At 53.1% G+C, this 17,891-nt stretch overlaps 1 protein-coding gene across 1 annotated transcript in view; it reads right to left on the bottom strand.

Moving 5' to 3' along the window:
* Window positions 1–15,196, bottom strand: part of SULF2 (sulfatase 2) — a 99,030-nt gene extending 83,834 nt beyond the window's left edge. The window contains exon 1 of the mRNA XM_054573630.1: window positions 15,056–15,196. The gene's annotated coding sequence lies outside the window, so the exon portion shown is untranslated. The remainder of the gene's footprint in view (window positions 1–15,055) is intronic.
* Window positions 15,197–17,891: the final 2,695 nt, after the last annotated feature.

The raw sequence follows: 17,891 nt of genomic DNA, 5'->3' as shown, positions 1-17,891 counted from the left end.
GACCTGCCAGAGCTCGGCCTGAGACAGAGCAGCCTCCTGGCCTGGCCCAGAACCAACCGCGGCAGCCTCACGGGCGGCTCCTGCGAAGTTCCCAGCGGTGGGGGCGTCTGCTGTGAAGCAGATGGTCTGGTCTGAAAGAGGCGATGGACTGACCTTTGCCCTGTGCCCTCCATCCATATGTCAGGGTCTCGGGAAGTTCTGCTTGTCGCCTTCCCTCTCATTGGTGCCAGATTCAGCTTTCATTCACTCCCTTCCTTATTGCAGTATGTTTATGGGCAAAGGAAGGTTTCTCCCTCCACGGGAAACGAGCACCAGGGTCTCTCAACGTGGCCCTCCTGATTGACACTGGGGGCCGGGCCGTTCTTTGCTGTGTGGGCCACCCTGAGCATTGCGGGCTGTTTAGCAGTGTCCCTGGTCTCTTACCTGTTACATCTGAGCGGCACCCACACCCAACTGTGACAATCCAAAATGTCTCCAGACACTGCCAAATAGCCCCCACGTGAGAGCCACTGCCGTAAATGGAGAGCAACACTAAGAAACAAACCCGCGATGACCTTGTGGTTCAATTTTGCTTGCCAAGGACACCAAGCTTTTTCTTACAAGGGGAGCGGGCCTCCTTGAAGGCCAGGGAGGAGGGATTAATGGGACTCCCTCCCTGATGTTGCAGGGCGCAGGGAATGACCTGCTCATTGAGATGCGAAATCATTTACAACCATATGTGGGCCCCTAGAAAGAGGACTGTCCCTTGACCCAGACAATGGACTGCTACCCGGAGCCCCAGCCCCGCAGGCTGGCCCAAGGCTAGGGCTTGAGAGAAGTCTGGATATTGTCTGAAAGTCTGGTCACCTTTGGAGAGAGACACCTGTCCGTGGTGGCCTTTGTCTAAAGTGGGAACACAAACTCAAATGCCTGCAGGGCCAGGGAGGAGAATTAAGTGAGTGGCCTGGATTTAGGGGAACAGGAAGGCTGGGGACTGAAGCACACTGGGGACACACAGACTTCAAAGTGAAAACATGTCAACACACTTTAAATATTGAGCGGGCCAAACAAAGCCCCTCTGCAGCTGGGCTGGGGGACTGCTTGCAATCCTTCCCAGCCATCTGATGTTTCCTGAGCGCCGCCTCTGGGCCGGGCGCTGTGTGGGGTGCTGGTTGACAGCACTGGCCACGAAGCAGACCAGGCCTCTGTCCTCAGCGAGCTGATGTTCTGGTGGGGAAGACAGAGCATTAACAAATGAAGGTGAAGCTCAGATTTTCTTAAGAGCTTTGAGGAACGTGATCAAGTGACAGGACAGAGGGTAAACTGGGGGAGGCCTCCAGGAGGAGGCGATGTTTGAGCTGAGAACAGAGGGCGGGCGAGAAGTCAGTCGCTGACAAAATGCTTTCTGAGCAAAGGAAAAAGCCGTGCAAAGGCCCTGTGGCGGAAAGGAGCCTGGCCCGTTAGAAGGCTGGAATGAAGGTCAGTGTGGCAGGAAGAGGGAGCCGGAGCGGCAGCTGGGCCTCGATGAGGCTGGACGTCGCCTTCCCCCGGCCCACGCCTGCCAGGTAGGTCACACTTGCCGCCCTTCCTGGGTGTTTAGGGAAAATGGGAATCAGATACAGAAATTCCCACTTTTGTTCTTTGTTCTTTTGTCTTAGCTCTGGACAAAAGCTTCCCTGGCAGCAAGTTACAAAGTTATTTTTCTGCAAAAGGCTTTTGGCCAAAAGCAATAAAGTCAGACCTGAACAGAGTCATTATTCACGCCTAAGTGTGGGCCGGTTCCCAGTGCCGGGGCCTCTGCCAGGAAGGACAGTTCCAGCCACACCCCCTCCCCACGTTTAACCCCACGTTCTCCCAGTCCTGTTTCTCTCCACAGAACACGTATTTATGTTTCTAAAGATTGTAGTTTCCTTCGAGAAGAACATAAAAGGGATAAAGGGCTATTTTGACTGGCCGGTATGAATAATCCAATTATTTCTCCCTTTCCACCCAATCCAGGGCCGCGTGCTCCATCCTCACCCATCATGCCCCTGCCATTAGCAGATAGCTTCTCATTAGCTCACCTTGGAAACGGCCCGACGCTTACAATTATTTGAGAAGTTTGTACTCACAGGCGGGGAGGGAGTCTGAAGCTACTTTTACCAAATAACCCACTAAATATAGAGATGCGAGTAGGGAGAATTTGGAATGACAGGTCCATTTCCAATGGTGGCATGTCGTGCAATCTAATTAGCAGCTGGGAATAGACCATGAAGTGGGAGCACGGCCGTGGGTCAGGGGTGCTCCTCAAGCCTGGGTCAGCGCATGCCACTGGCGGCCTCCCAGCCTCTAGGGGCCTCACTGCGTGTCCCCAGGTGTGCTGTGCGTTCGGTGGCTGCAAGAGAGGGAGTTGAGTCAGGCTGCCAGTGTCCATGCAAGGCAAGGACTGGGGAGTCAGGAGCACACCCGCTGCCGGTGGCCCCCTCCTCGCCACGTTTGCTCTCCCTTCCAGGTGTGAGCTCAAATCGTTTCCCATCCTGGGAGTGGGGGTGCTGAGGTGCGGCAGGGATTCTGGGAGTTGGCTTTGCCGCATAAAGTGAAGAGGATTCCCAGACCGCCAGCAGTGCCTGAACTATGGGGCCCTTGGCCTTGAAAAGCTGCCATACAAATTTGGGCATTCTACTTATGCTAGACTTTAACCAATGCATTCATTCATTCAGCCATCCACCCACGCGTCCTCCATTCATTCATTCATTTAAAAATGTTCACTGCTCGTGCTGAGGCAGAGTCAATTACTGAGGGGCCACACAGGGCTTTCTAACGCCGCTCTGTCTGTCCAGCATCTGGTCCCCTTCTTCTGACAACATCACCCCAATTTCCTTTTGAGGACCCTCTCCCCTGCCAAGATGCCCTACCCTCTCTTGCCCTGTCACCAAGGGGTGATCATGTGACCAAAATTGGCCAATTACACTCTCGCTAGGGCCTTGACTGTCAGATGGAGTCAAGGGCAGAAGGCAAAAGCGGGGCTGCATTCACCCCCTGGGAACCCCTCTGTAGGAAGCTGCCAGGGACTCCTGCCCTGAGGTCCCTAGAACATCCTAAGCAAAAGAAGTTAAGAAGCCTTGCAGCTCTCATTTCTGCAGGCTTAGAAGTCAACCAACCCTGAGATCCCCATATTGCGAGGGTGCCCAAGCAGCCGGGAGAAAAGGCCATGTGGCGGAGAATAGAGCCGTTGAGCTGATGGCCCCAACTGAGCTCCTGGCTTGTTACCAGCGTGAGCCACCAGCCACTTGAGTGGAGCCATTCTGGACCCTCCAGCTGACATCACACGAAGCAGGAGAACCCCTGGCAACCCACAGAATTGTTAGAAATAACTCGCTGCTGCTTTAAACCACAGCATTGGGGGTGATCTGTTGTGCAGCAGAAACAACCAAAGATCCCTGAGAGACGCTGACTAGAGGCCATTCCTCCAACTGGGATGTCACCGATAACCTATGGCGAGTCAACGCTTTTGGTCTCCTGGGGCCCGTGGCTGTAATCAGATGAACGCTTTGAAGAGCACACAATTCGTTCATTCATTCATTCATTCATTCATTCTTTCGGTCATTGATTCAAATCGCCATTGTGCCAAGCACGAATGGTACAATGATGAAGAAGCTTAAGGAGCTCCCATTTGAGCAGAGCTCATGTACACAGTACCTGAGTTTCCGTGATTATGAAAATAGGCCCTGCTTACAACGGCTGTTGTGATGATTAAATGCTTGGCAGCCACTAAAGTCCGTGATATTAGAGTTTATCATTATTATAAAGAGTTGCAATGCATTGTCCCTAGAAATGTGGCCCTTTGGTGTGAACAACGTGTTGGAGGTGGTGTGTTTGGGAGGTGATTAGGTCACTCGGGTGGGAATGTGATTCTTGCCCTCCTGACAGAGACTCCAGAGAGCCCTTATCCTCTGCCAGTGTGAGGACACATCTAGTGAGAAGGTGGCAAATGTGAACCAGGAAGCGGGCTCTTGCCAGACCTTGAATCTACTGCCACCTTCATCTTGAACTTCCAGCCTCCAGAAGTGGGAGAAATAAGCTTCTGTTGTTTGTAAGCCAGCCGGGGCCTGGTATTCTGTTACAGTGGCCTGAACGGACTACGGCCTCCTGCATCGCAGAAAGTTAACACAGGTTCACCGGGGCCGGCACGCAGAATGGCCGGTGCTCAGAATGCCGCCCGGTGGCAGACCATGCTCGGGAAATGGGAGTGTCAGGAGTGTGGGCTGGGGGGAGAGGCGAGGAGCGGCGAGGCGAGGCGAGAGGCTGGCCTCCTGCTCTGTGACAGCTCCTTTCGGGAAGAGGACAGTTGAAACAGAGTTGTCTTTCTGAGGGCACATGCAGAACTCTTCGTTCCAAGAACCCTCATTAGCATGTCACCACGCTGATCTCACAGATTAACTCCACTTCCCACGGGGCCTGAGACCGGTCAGGACTGGAGTGTCCGCCCGCCCTCTGCAGGGCGTGCTGTCCTTGCTGTGGCCGGAGGGGATGACGTTAGCACAACACCCAGCTCCAGCAGGGGCGGGGTGCTGGGAGGGCGCAGGGACCTGTGTGCATGTGGAAGCAACCCTCCCCTCCCACCTGGATGTCCTAGGAAGGACAAACAGGTTCTGACTCCTTTGCCTCGAGCAGTCACCTTTGAGCAAGGATCCCCAAATACTAGGTTCAGACCCACCAGAAGGAATCTCCAAGCCTCCTTCCTTGATTCCTTCCTCCAAAAACTATTTCCTGAGCATTCAGAGTGCCAGGCCTTGTCCTAGGTGCTGAGATCCAGGGGTCAAGGAGACAGACAAGGCCCTTGCAGCCACGGGCTTACTTTTCAGAGTGAGGAGAGAGGACAAAGGGCAAATAAGTAAACTGAGATAATTCCAGAGAGTGGTAAGTGCTGTAAACATGGAACGGGTGCCATTCTAGGTGTTCTAGGGATGTGACATTTGAGCTGGGAGCCAAAGGATCAGGAGCCAGATTTGTGGCATTATGAAGGAAGAACAGATTTGGGGGGGGGGGGGAGCCACCATACTGTTTTCCATAGTGGCTGCACCAAATCTTTATACCTTTTTGAAGAGCTTTTGCACCAGGCCTGCGGTTGGTCATAGCAAGTGCAAAGGTCCTGAGGTTGAACCAAGCTTTGATGCAGCCCAGGAACAGAGAGGTGGCCAGCGTGACGGGGTGTGACAAGCGTAGGGGAATGCAGAGTGAGACAGAGGAGAGAGCCAGGGGGAGCAGGGAGAGAGCACACAGCAGGAAGGGAGGGTGAGAGGGTCTTATTCAAGGAGCCACCGCCACCTGGGAGCCCCCTCGGGACTTTGTAGAAGTGCCTGGCCAAAGGCACCCCAGCAGGCACCTCTCTCCTTGCTTCAGGTGTCCTCGTCTTCAACTGCACATTGGAATTGCCTGGGAGCTAAAAAAAAATAAAAAATACCCTGACGCCCAGGCGCCTGCCACAGGCTGCCAATTTAATTGGTCTTGGTGAGGCCCGGAACTGGATTTTTCAGAACCCCCCACCTGGAGAGCGACTGTTAGGAGCCTCTGCTCTCCTGCCAAGCCTCACCTTGAGCTCCCAGGATGAGCCAGGGCCCTGTCCTGACATCAGTCCCCAGGGTGCGCTCCTCTCCAGAGCTGGCTTCACTGAGGCCTAAAGAGGGGGCAGCATGGAGCATGGGGCAAGGTGTGGCTCACTGACTCAAGGAGCCAAAGAACCGAGCGCTAAGCCCAGTTACGCCTTTGACGGCCGTCACCTCTCTAAGCGGGACTTTCCTCATCTGTAGGAGCGGCCAATGGCCTTTCTTATGGGCAGAGTGGCCAAAAAGACCAACCGAAGGCCAGGTGCAAAAGCTCTTTAAAAAGGTATAAAGACTTGGTGCAGCCACTATGGAAAACAGTATGGTGGCTCTCCCCCAAATTAAACAGAGAGCTACCATACGATCCAGCGATCCCACTTCTGGATATATATCCAAAAACAAAAACCGAAACAAAAAAACCACCCAAAACAAAGACACTAACTTGAAGAACTATCTATGGCCCCTTGTTCACTGCAGCATCTTTCACAGTAGTCAAGACATGGACACTGAGAGTCCATTGACTGATGAGCGGATGAAGATGGTGTGGTACATACGTGCAACAGAATATTATGCAGCTAACCCGCCCCCCACCCCCAGGAAATCCTGCCATTTGCGACAACATGTATGGGCCACGAGGGCATTGTGCTAAGTGAAGTAAGTCAGAGAAAGATAAATACTGTGTGGTCTCGCTTACATTAGAGGGGGTGTGTGGGGGGGTGGGGGGAGTAAATGAGTGAAGTGGTCAAAAAACACAAACTTCCAGGAATAAGATCAGTCAGTCCTGGGGATGTAGTGTATAGCACAGCGACTATAGTTTACAGTGCTATACTGTGTATTGGAAAGTTGCTAAGAGTGTGTATTTTAAAAGTTTGTATCACAAGAAAAGAAATGGTAACTACGTGAGGTGATGGATCTCAAACTTATCCTTGTAATCATTTTGCTATCTATCTATCTATATATCAAATCATTATGTTGTGTAACTAAAACTGACACTATGTGTCCATTATATCTCAATTTTTAAAAAGCGAATTAAGGATCTAGAAGTATGAACAATAACAACTGGGATGGCATTAATGACCACTCCTGTCTTTGAAGCAAGTTCTATGAGCCCACATACTGTCCTGGTGTTTCAGAAGATCTCTGGGAGGAAGCTACTACGGTTATCTCCACTCACAGAACCTGGGTCCGAGGCTCAGGGAAGGTAAGTGACTTGCCCAGTTCCACTCGGCTACCGAATGGCCAGGCTGGGATTTGTGACGCAGGGAGTGTGGTTCTAGAGCCCAGGCTCTTAACCACCATGGCACACTGACTTTCAGAGGTGCCTCCGGTACTTTATCTCCTGCTGGGTGGAAGCCACTGATACCTACATGGACCCAGGAACATGCTAACCATGTGGGTCTGTCTCATTGGCTGGACCAGGCATTTCAGGATCATGTGGACAAGGAGAAGCCTGGGAACAACTCTGAGACAGACACTCTGGGTGGCCCATGGTTGACAGACAGGACCCCAACTTTGTTCAGGAAGTAGGTCTTCCTCTGCTCTGGCAACAAACCAGTATTAGTCTATACCCTTGGTTCTCCCAGTGTGAAATCGGTCCTGCCAAGGGGTGTCCTCAGGATTTGTTGGGAGGATTTGTTGGTTGTTACACATCCTTTGGTTAAAGAGATGCTTCTGGCATCTGGCGGGCGGTGCAGGGATGCTGGCTCATTTGCAACTCTGCGCGCAGTGGGGGATTTACAGGGCTGCGCCCCATTGCCAGCATGGCCTTCGAATGTCCTGCACTCAGATAGGTGAAAAAGCTTTTGGAAATTTTAGTAAATTGCTCACTAGTCTGGAAAATCACATTGTTGATGGCCATACCGTTTGTGGTAGCTGGGTTGCCAAAACCACACATCCTCATTGCACTGAACGCGTAGCCATCAGATTGATGTGATTCTATGCTAATGTGAACATCTGACTGCTTCATTATGTCTTCTAATGTAGCCATGCCTCAGAATTTATATGCTGCATACGTATGTTTAATTATAAATCGCTTTCCCTTTAAATTACAGTGGGGGTATTTTACTGATTAAAAAATGTGTAGATCCGTTATATTACCCATACATTAATTTTAGGCAAACCTGGCAAAAATACTTGCTGTAAGAGGGTGTCTAACCCGCTAATTTGGGGAACCACTGAGCTAAGTCAAACATGAAAAGCCCATTTGCCTTTGTGTTTGGTTTAAAATTAACTACAAAAGTCAACCCTGGGCCAATGAGGCATAAAGCAAAGTCTGCTGGGGTGGGGGTGCTCCTGGAAGGAGTTTGCTCTCTGATTAAAGAGAGACAGCAAGGAGTCCTGCTCTTTATTCCCACTTTTTATGATAGGTGATGTCTGGAGCTGCAGCAGCCATTTTGAGACCATGAAGCAGCAAAGCCAAAGACATGCTGAGGACAGAGGAACTAACAATAAGAAGATCCTGGGTCCCCGATGACACTGTTGTACCGACAAACTGGCCCCTGGACTCTCTTGCTTTGGACTCTGTTATATAAGAATTAAATGTTTCGCCTTAGCTGGTATGGCTCAGTGGATTGAGCACTGGCCTGTGAACCAAAGGGTGGCTGGATCGATTCCCAGTGCAGGGCACATGCCTGGGTTGCAGGCTAGACTCCCAGCAGGGGGCACACAAGAGGCAACCACACATTGATGTTTCTCTTCCTCTCTCCCTTCCCCTCTCTAAAAATAAATAAATAAAATCTTAAAAAAAATTAAATGTTTGCGCTCTGTAAGCCGCTCTCAGCCAGGAATTCTAACTTGCAGTGAATACATCTTGATTTACAGTCAAATGATTAGGACTCCAAATCACTAAGGACGCTGTAAGCTTGCCTGTTCTCTAGTGTCTAGATGAGTGTCTTGCATTCAGAAGTCTGTGGCAAGGGTTTGTCCCAAGGGTGAGCCAGAAGCAGTTTTGGATGATCTGATTTTCATCAGAGCGTGGACATCCTCTGAACTTCTGTGGGCTAATCATTTTTTCAATCTCTTTTCAAAAAGTTCTCCTTTTCTGGCCACGGAGGCGGGTCAAGTCACCCCCTGACCGGCAGCCAATAAGAAAGGCTGCTGGCAACATTCTTCCCCCACACATCTGGCGTCCACCTGGTCACACATGTCTTGGGTACGGCTCACGGTCCCCAGGGAGGGCCCTGCCCACCGACTCACACACACCCGCTCTTTGCTCATAATGACCCTGAGTTTGGGATAGAACTGATTTAAGGCGTAAGCGGGGCCTAGGTATGCAGAGCAGTGGGCCAGGCCTTTTCTAAGGTAGAGCCACATGTCAGAGGCCCGGATCGCTGGGGAGCATGTGTTCTGGAATCACAATTCCAAACGGTGTAAGGGACCGTGGAGAATTCAGAACAGCGGCAGTCTCTGGTCAGAAAGAATTCCATGAAATTTGGGCCTGGGCTCGAGAAGCTCTGAAGACTATGCCAACAACAGGAGGCATCGTGCGGCCTGTGGGGCTCAAGATCCTGCATGACCTTGAGCAGTTTCCCAAGGGCATCATGTTGTAGAGTTCTGCATGTCTGCTGGTTCTGTCTGCTAATCACTGAACAATGGGGAGACGGGCAAAGGGAGCCGCAGCCGGAGCCTTTGGGGAAGTTCTCAGGGGTGCCATAAAGAGGTGCACATGTGGGATGTGCTAAAAATATTCATCAAATAGATGTATGACAGGCTTGGGGGATGGGGGTGGGGAAGAAGGGAGCAAACCACACCAGAGAACAAAACACATTCTCCCTGGATGACAGTGTTTGTCCTGTGGCTTAAAATAACACGGACGCGCCGATGACTTCCGAATTTAGGTCGCCAGCCCCAAGCAGCTCCAGACTTGGGTATCCAGCACCCACTGAGCTGCAAGACACCCGGTCAGATGTCCTTTCAAACCCAACATTTCCACAACTAAATTCTAGATCCCCTTCCCCCGAAGCTTCGCTCCCAGTCCTCCCTATCTGCCACATGCCAGGCTGCCCAGCCATCTTCAGCTCCTTGTGATGAAGGACATTTGCTTAACATCTGCCCTGTAAGGTGTTTAGCAGTATCTGGTGGCGGCCTCTTCTCACTAGAAGCCAGTAGCACCTCCTTCCCCAGTGTGACAACCAAAAATGTCTCCAGACATGGCCAAATGTCCTCTGGGGGGCAAAGTCACCTTGGCTGAGAACCGCAGATCTTTCTCTCATTCTGAATATTTAAACCACCAGAAAGTTCCGCTGGCTCTGCCTTAAGTTTGCTCATTTCACTCCAATCTCCATCGATACCACCCCCATCCAGGCCAATGTCAGCTCTCCCATCCTCACGTCCCACCTTCCACTTGCAAAGCCTATGTCCCAGAGTAGGCGCTGAGACCTTTTTAAACACGCAACTCATGTCGTCTTTGACTTGAAACTCTCCAATGGTTTCCCGTGTCATTTAAAATAAAATCTGCGATTCTCACCGTGGCTGGTGTTTCTCATCACAACCCTCGCCTCCCCTCCTTCCCACTTATTCACTACCCTCTGTGTCCCTGGACTTCTGTTTATGTTTTGAACAGGACAAGCCGCTCCTCTCCACTCTCAGGCCTTTGTGCTGGCTGTTCCCTCTACCTGGAGATCTTCCGCCAGATCTTCCCAAGGCCAACCTGTTCTCAAAATTCGGGTCACCACTCAAAGGTTCCCTCCTCTGAGAGGCCTCCTCTGACTTCCTGCCACTATTTGCCCCCCACCCTACCACATCATGCAGTCATCTTCCAGCACATTAATATTTTGTTTGACTGTAGAGCTTGTCGCTTTCTGAAAGAGCCTCCTCTGTGGCCTCGTTTGCCTGTGCATTAACTGCTTCTCCACTTGCGAATGGAAGTTCCACGAGAGCAGGCCCTCTCTTGCTCATCCCAATGCCTAACACAGGGCCTGGCACACAGTAGCTGCTCAATAAACCCGGCACACTGACAAAGGAGAGGGATGCTGTCTCACTCCGCACAGTGCTTTCTCCAATACCTTTGTATCTCTGATCTCATTGGGAGCCTCTGCCCTGCCTCCGGGCAGCCCCTGCATCAAGGTAGGAAGACAAAATATGCACACTCCAGGCCCTTTCCCCCAGGCCTCCCCGCTGGTACGAGACACACCGTGGCACCCTGGCTCACTCCCCAGCATCCAGGGCCCTCCCTGGGAGTTTGACTGAAGGTTTCATTTTTTCGACAAACACCGTCAGATGATTCTCATGATGGAAGGCTGGGCAAACACTGCCCCTGGCCTCCAGAAAGCACAGAATCAAGGTCAGGTTGCATATTTCAGACACTGAGGCAGAGAACTCAGGCCTCCAATGCCTGCTGACCCCACTGGAGAGAGGGAGGGGAAGCTGCCCATCCAGCAGCTGTTTCCACGGTCCCCACCTCGACCAAACAAGAGACAGGTGATCTGACCATCATGTCTCCCATCAGTGCCCCCCTCCCCATAGGCATGGGCTATTTGCCTCCCTAGCAACCAGGCTCCTGTTCCCTGGGATCCCCTACAGGGCTTTGGGGTCTAGTCAGTCTGCCCTCAGCTCCAGAGTGGGGCTTCGGGGGCCTGGCCCAGTCTCATTGTTGGAGCCTCATTTTCTTGGCCAGTGATTGGTTTAGAGTGAGCACATAACAAAATACAGCCCAATCAGACAGATGCTCAGGGCTTGGGTGGGCAGTACCTGAAAAGAAGGTTGTTCTTTCCCGTGGGCTTCAACCAGAGAGGACACGTCAATTACGATAACAAGCAATGCTCACGGAGGGAATGTTCACTGTGTCAGATGCAGTGCTAAGCGCTTGACATTGATGATCTCATGTCATCCTTTACCGCGAACCAGGAGACAGGTGCCATGGTCATCATCGTTTGCTGAGGAGAACACTGGGGCACGGCAAGGCTAAGTAACACTCTCCAGATCACACTGCTGGGCAGGCAGCCAGCAGTCTGGTGCTCCTGACCGCGGGTCCAGCCCATTCGCCTCTCGCGGCCGGAGAGAGAAGCCAGCCCCCCGGAGGGAGAGGCATGGATTCTCTTGAAGGTATCTGAGACCTGGCTCCAGCTGCGCCTGAACCTGTGCCTTTGGTATTTTTTAGTTATGAAAGCCAACAAATCTCCTTTTCTCCTTATGCTCGGTCAGATTTTTCCCTCTCTTCTGTTGCTTACAGGAGAAAGGCTCCTGACTACTTTATAGTCCCGATAGGAAGATGCCCCTAACTGATAGTCCATGTGCAACCTGTACACAGCAGCTGCTCAGTAAACGCTAGCAGATGCTGGCGAAGCCTGCTGACCCCACCCGTGAACCTCTGGGTCAGAACCCTGCTGCCCGACCACAGCCAGCCCAAGGCCTCTTCCGCTTTTGGCTCCAAGTGAGGCCGAGTTCCCTAGCAACCACCCCAATTAGGCCATCAAGCCATTTATCAGGATGCCAATTAATTATAATGATCTTAATGATCTTCCAATTAGATAGCGTCTTGAATCCAGATCAGGGGCATGGCCAATTTCCCACCAGGCCCTATCGCAACGGGCCCCGCCCACCAGGGTGGCCACCTGGTGAGAGGCGACCCTCGGCCGGGCAGCCTGGAGAGGCTCCGCCTTCCACACCCACTGGGCACACAGGGCCCAGTCAGGACCAGAAGCTCCCTGGACTGCCCCTGCCCCACCCCCATCCCTCCAGGGACAGGTCCATGCCACTCCATCACCCACCACAAGAGGGCTGCACCTCTAGGAGAGTTTTTACCCTCTTGCCATCCTAGGTGTATTTTCTGGGGGCATGAACCTTCATCTCAAGCTCCATGTCTCCCCGCCTCCATTTGCTATTTCCCTTTGCATATTTTCCTCAGGGCACCCCCCCCCCCGCCCTCACCCCCAACAAAACACAAACCCAAGATGCCCCCAAACAGTGGAGGTTTGAGAGAGAAGTGAGATGACTGAAAGGCTTCTGCCTTTCAAAGTTTTATTGTCTCATTGTGTTTTCTTCCGCCGCACATGTGTTTCTTCTTCATTTGGAAAAAAGGCCAAGGTCATGGAGGGAGGAGTGTGGTGGGTCAGAGTGAACTCTGGAGCCCCGGGGCCTCTGGAACGCCGGCTCCGCCGAGGAGCAGCTGCCTGTGAGTCAGGATCTTCTCCGCGCCTCAGTTTTCTCATCTTTGACAGCCATCAAAGGCCCTACTTCTCAAGGTGTGGTGTGGTTTAAATGACTTAGTATGTGTAAGGGCTAAGAGCACACTACATCATAACACACAGTGTTTTCTATCCCCTTAAGTCTAGACTTAGCGCTTTCTTTGAACTGCAGGCTGATCAGACTGCTGATATTCCTCTGCAGGACAAGGCTTCAGCCTCTTTCTAAGGGGGCGAAGTCTAAGAACGGACTTGATAGGGTTGCGTGATATTCCCAGTCTGGCTAACTCAGACCAGAAGCTGCCCCCTTGAGGCAGGTCCAAACAGTTAAATTGAAAATATGGGGGGCAGGGCGGCGGGGGGGAGGGAAGTGCTATCCCTAAATCAAAATGTGCACTTAGTGTCAGGGTGTGCAACCGCACACCAGCTAGGTCCCTGGGACAGCAGCTGAACGGAGCTGTTGAGTGGGGGGACATGTGTATATGTGTATGTGTGAGCATGTGTGAACGCGCACAGTCTCACACACAGCCGCACTGTCTTCTTCCAAGCTCAGCTTTTAAATAATCAACTCATCGTTCAACCCTTAAGTTTGAAAGCCTAACATGTTATTAGGGTTTTAGAAAAAGCCATAAATTCAAATTTAAAAGCCCAATAAATATACACCAAGTCCAAAGCCCAAACCCGCACTGACCCTCAGCTGCACAGTTAGACCAACATCATGCATTTATGTACATAAACTTGGCCGAAGAAAGGAAGGTCCTTCATGTGCAAGTGTCTAACGTGCATCAGCCAAGCTCGCCACGGCTGCCCTCAGAGCCGCTCACTGGAACACTCACTCACACACGCGGGCAGGCTGCTGAGATGAGCTTTCCTTCTCCACAACGTGGGACAAGCAAAGCCGGAGAACCTCTCTTACAAGGTGAGCGGTCTCCAGCCCGTCCTCCCAGCCCCCTTTCTGTATGTAATGAATGGCTTTAGCTTAATTAAAACCCTCCAGTGGTTCTGGAATGGGGAGCGGAGGTGCAGCAAGAAAGCTCTTCATTATTAACTAGGAGATGAGAGTAAGTCTTCCTGCTCCAGGGAGAGAAGCAGGGAGTCCTCCAGGGAAAGCCCATCCTACCTGCTTCTCTGTCCCCTCCCCCCACACCCCCAGATCCTGCTCCAGAGCGGCCTCCTGTCTCTGTCCCAAAGGAGGGGGACTGCACTGTGGGAGAGAGGCAGGGGACAGATGGAGGGGTGAGAGAGAGGGTGTCCTGACATGCACAGATGTGCAAATACCAGATTCAAACGTAAGCTGAATGTAATTACTTGGTTAATTAAATATTGACTTTTAACTCAAGAAGTGATTAAAACAAGCTGCAGGAAAGACTGGCCAGAGAGGAGAGGGGGCAGGGAATGAGTCAGAACTTTCAAGAAGGAAGAAGAGGAGGATGAAAATTGTCAAAAATAAAGGCCTGCACTGTCCTACTGTGTGCAGGCACCTATTGTGTGCAGGGGCTGGGCATGGTCTTCAGTCTCCCAGCAGGTGGGGAATTTCACACAGATGTCACTGTGCCAAACTAGTATTTGTGGGTGTCTCCTTACTGTTTTTCCACCTAAGACTGTATCTTTCTTCCAGGCGGCCCTCAAAGTGCACCGAAAGCTTTTGGTGCTCAGGAGCCAGGCACTTGTTCCTGAAGCCTCCATGGAACAAAACTCAGTGCCTGGCTCCACGAGGTGCTCCACTAACGCTTGTAGAACGAATGAATGAACTACTACAAAGAGCGTTTGTTTTTTAAAGCGCACTCCCAGCAATCGCAGCCACACTTAGAAAACCCTCGGGAGCCTCAGGTGGGGAGCGCACCTCCATGAGGCGTTGAGAACTGGTTCTGACCCAGCCCGCGAGGAAGTTTGCCTTTTCAATCCTATTTGCCTATTCGGTATCTGAGAGTTCCCAGTCACTCCCAAGCTCCGGTCCACCGCTTTCCCATGTCCTGCTCGGACAAGCCCCACGTGGTCTGGCTTCTGATCTGCTTGTTGGGTCTAAACTTAAAGGGGTCAAAGAGGCCATCCTCTTGCGGCCGGCGGGCTCAGGCGAGCTTTCCCCAGGGCCTCGGGGGCTCCGCGTGGCGCGTCCTCAGGTCCGGGGCATAGTGGGAAGTGCCCAGTCCGCTAGCGGGGTCAAGCGGGTCACCCCCCCGGGGCCCACTGGCGCCTGAGCCTCCCTCTTGCTCGCAGGGTTCCACCTCTGCGCTTTGAGCTGGGGCCCGAGCCGGGCGGTCGGGACCGGTCCCCAGCTCACCTGGGCGGCGCTCGCCGCCGCGCTCACCCCGGAGCAGGCGCCGGCCGCGGGGAGCCCCTGCCCCGCCCACCTGGCCCCGGCGCCCCACTCACCAGCGCGCACGGCCTCGGCGGCCTCACCCGGCGCGGGGCGCCGCCGCCTTTGCCGCAGCCCCGCCGGGCCGCGGGGCGCAAGGGACTCCGCGCCGCTGCTGCTGCTGCTGCTGCTGCCGCCGCCGCCGCCGCCGCTGCTGCTGCTGCATCCTCAGCGAGTGCGGCTGCTGCTCCTCCTCCCGCCCTCCGCCTCCGCCCGTCCCTCCGCCCCGCGGCTCCGCCGCCGCCACCTCCCCCGGCCCCAGCCCCGGCGCGCCGCCCTCGCCAAAGTCCGGCTCCGCGCCCCGCCCGGGCCAGCCTTACAGTCCCGGCCGGCCGGCAGCGCTGCCCGAGCCAGCCCCTTGGCACACCGCGGCCCGGCCCCCCCGCCGCCGCGCCTGCCCCCCGCGCGGGAGGAGGCGAGCGCGCGCCGGGGCGGGGAGCACCAGACCCGGAACCGCGGGCGGCGGGAGCAGGGGACCAGGGACCCCGCCGCGGCGCCCCGACTGCGTCCCTGCGCGCGAGCCTTTTACCTCTGGCAGGTGGGACGCGCGGTCCGCCTGGTCCGGCCCTGCTGCCCCCTGCGCGCGGCTCTGGCCCCTAAGTCTGGCTCCGGACAGGGCAGCGACGGAGAACTGAGGTCCGGGCGGCTTTCGGCCTCCCGAAGCCGCGGGACCCGGCTGGCCGCGCTCCCGGCGCCGAGCGCGCACCCTCGCCGGGACACAGACGCACACTCACCCGACACACTCGCTCCCGCTCGCCTTTGGCGGAGAGTTGAAACAGCTGTGAGATTCGCCCAGGAGCTGAAAATGAGGGAGGGACGCGAGCCAGAGCCTTGCGTGCGAGTGTGTGTGTGTGCAACACACAAGCGAGGAGGGTGGGTGGGAAGCATCGCTAATAAATCAATTATCGCAATAAAGTCAGAAGGGCCATCGATCAGGTCCACTTGGCTGTAAACGAAGAGAATCCTTGCCTCTTTCCTGCTTTCTTTTTCTTCTCCCTCTGAGCTAGAGGGAGCCAAGAGTTCCACAGGGCTTGAAACAGCCCCGCTGGGGGCTCCCCTAGTAAAGACACGTTAATGAGTGTTTTCTTTTATCTGCTTTCAGGAGGGCTCGCTTGGGTCTGAAAACAACGACCGCCTTTGCTGGAAGACCTGCGCTCACCTCTGACTACACAGTTTCCTCAGGAGCCGTGGGCTCGAGCAGCTAGATCGCGGCTAGATCGCGGGGCGAACTGGCCACGCGTCCGGGACCTTCCCACGCGCCCGGGAAGCTCCCTGAGACGTTAACTTGAGCTCAAGTGAAAATAGCCGTGTTGCCCAGAAATGGTCCGGGAATAGGAAAGAATGGAGAACCGGGCTTCCTCCGAAAGGGGAGGAATTCGACTGAAGGTGGTGCTGTCTACCGCGGTTTCCACTGTCCCCAGAACGCAGAAGAGGCCGGAGGGGGACAAGGGCTGGCAGGGGTGGGGAAAGAGCCTGCGGAGAACCAAGTGGCAGCTGCAGAAAACAGCAGAGTAGCTAAGGGGAAACAGACCTTGCGGTAGCTAAGTGCCCTGGGAGGCGGTGGTAACTTCTAATAATAATCCTACAAGGTAAATTGTAGGATTGTACCCATGTTACAGATGTGGAGACCAAGTCATAGAGGGGTTAAGTAATTGACAGGCAGCGTCATACAATTTAAGTGGCCGACCTAGGATTTGAACCAAAGAACCTTGGCTCCAGAGTTGTGTTCTTTAAAAGGCCATTGCTACTTTTTCAGCTCTGCATTTTTCTCTGGTGCAGCCGTTTTTCATGTTAATTAGGGTTGTCACGTTTCATAAAAAAGAATGGACAGTGGTCTATGGGGATATACTTACCTAAAAATACACTGTTGTTTATTGAGAATTCACATTGGATGTCCAGACCTGGCAGGGGTCTCTCTGTTCCTCCACCCATAATCTCCTTTAGCCATCGTGGATCAATTTACAGTCTAAATAAATCAGAAAAACCTGGAACTTGCTTTTCCAAATTAGATTCTGGTGTTTGCTTTCGGCACCACTGAGGTTGCTGGTCTACCTTCCCCGAGCCTTAAAACAAAATGTCAGGCTTCCTTCTTTACTGTCACCCACCAAAAAATAATGGGGACCCCCCTTCCCTTCCTTCCCTTCCGTCTCATCTCTGTAGAAGGAAGGACATGTTTGCAGCAAAGCCTCTAGTACAGTGCTGTTTGGTAGAAGTATAAGACAGGCCACGTACGAAATGTAAAATTTTCTAGTAGCTGTGGTCAAAAGTAAAAAGAAGCAGGTGAAATTAATTTTAATAATACAGTTCATTTAGTATATCCAGTATATCATGTCAACATGCAATCAAAATAAAAATTATTAACGAGACAGTCTTTTTCTCTAAGTCTTTGGAATTGGGTGTGTATTTTATCCTTGCAACCCCTCTCAATTTGGGCCAGCTACACGGTGCTACGTGTCCCACCAGGTCCTGCGGTCCACTGCTGAGGGTTCCCACCAGCTTCCTTATGGAATCCTATTAACAGTCAGTCTTTCAAGACAACTGAGAAAGAAAAGGAATCTATCAAGGTTACAAAATTCATGAGGGGGATTTGAACTCGTGTGAGGCGGGACCTGGCTTTGAGACATGTGTTCCCTGTGGCCGCAGTTTTCCAGCTGGGGCCTCTGAGCCCCATGGGGGTGCCTCAGGGACCTGGGGTACAGGAGGCAGGTGTGAGCTGCCTTTTGCTTGCTGTTTATGTTGGGTTCTGGACAATACTTCAGACGAGGGGGGATTTCCATCACAAAAAAACGTTCAAAAACACACTGCCTTCCTTCGGGCCTCAAGTTCAGGAACGTGGCTCTCCCTTCCCCATCT

Source organism: Pteronotus mesoamericanus, unplaced genomic scaffold (assembly GCF_021234165.1).
Source record: "Pteronotus mesoamericanus isolate MK-2021 breed Mesoamerican mustached bat unplaced genomic scaffold, CSHL_Meso_final contig_25, whole genome shotgun sequence".
Lineage (NCBI taxonomy): Eukaryota > Metazoa > Chordata > Mammalia > Chiroptera > Mormoopidae > Pteronotus > Pteronotus mesoamericanus.
Note: the sequence above shows the minus strand (reverse complement) of the source record. Positions and strands in the feature narration are given on the sequence as shown.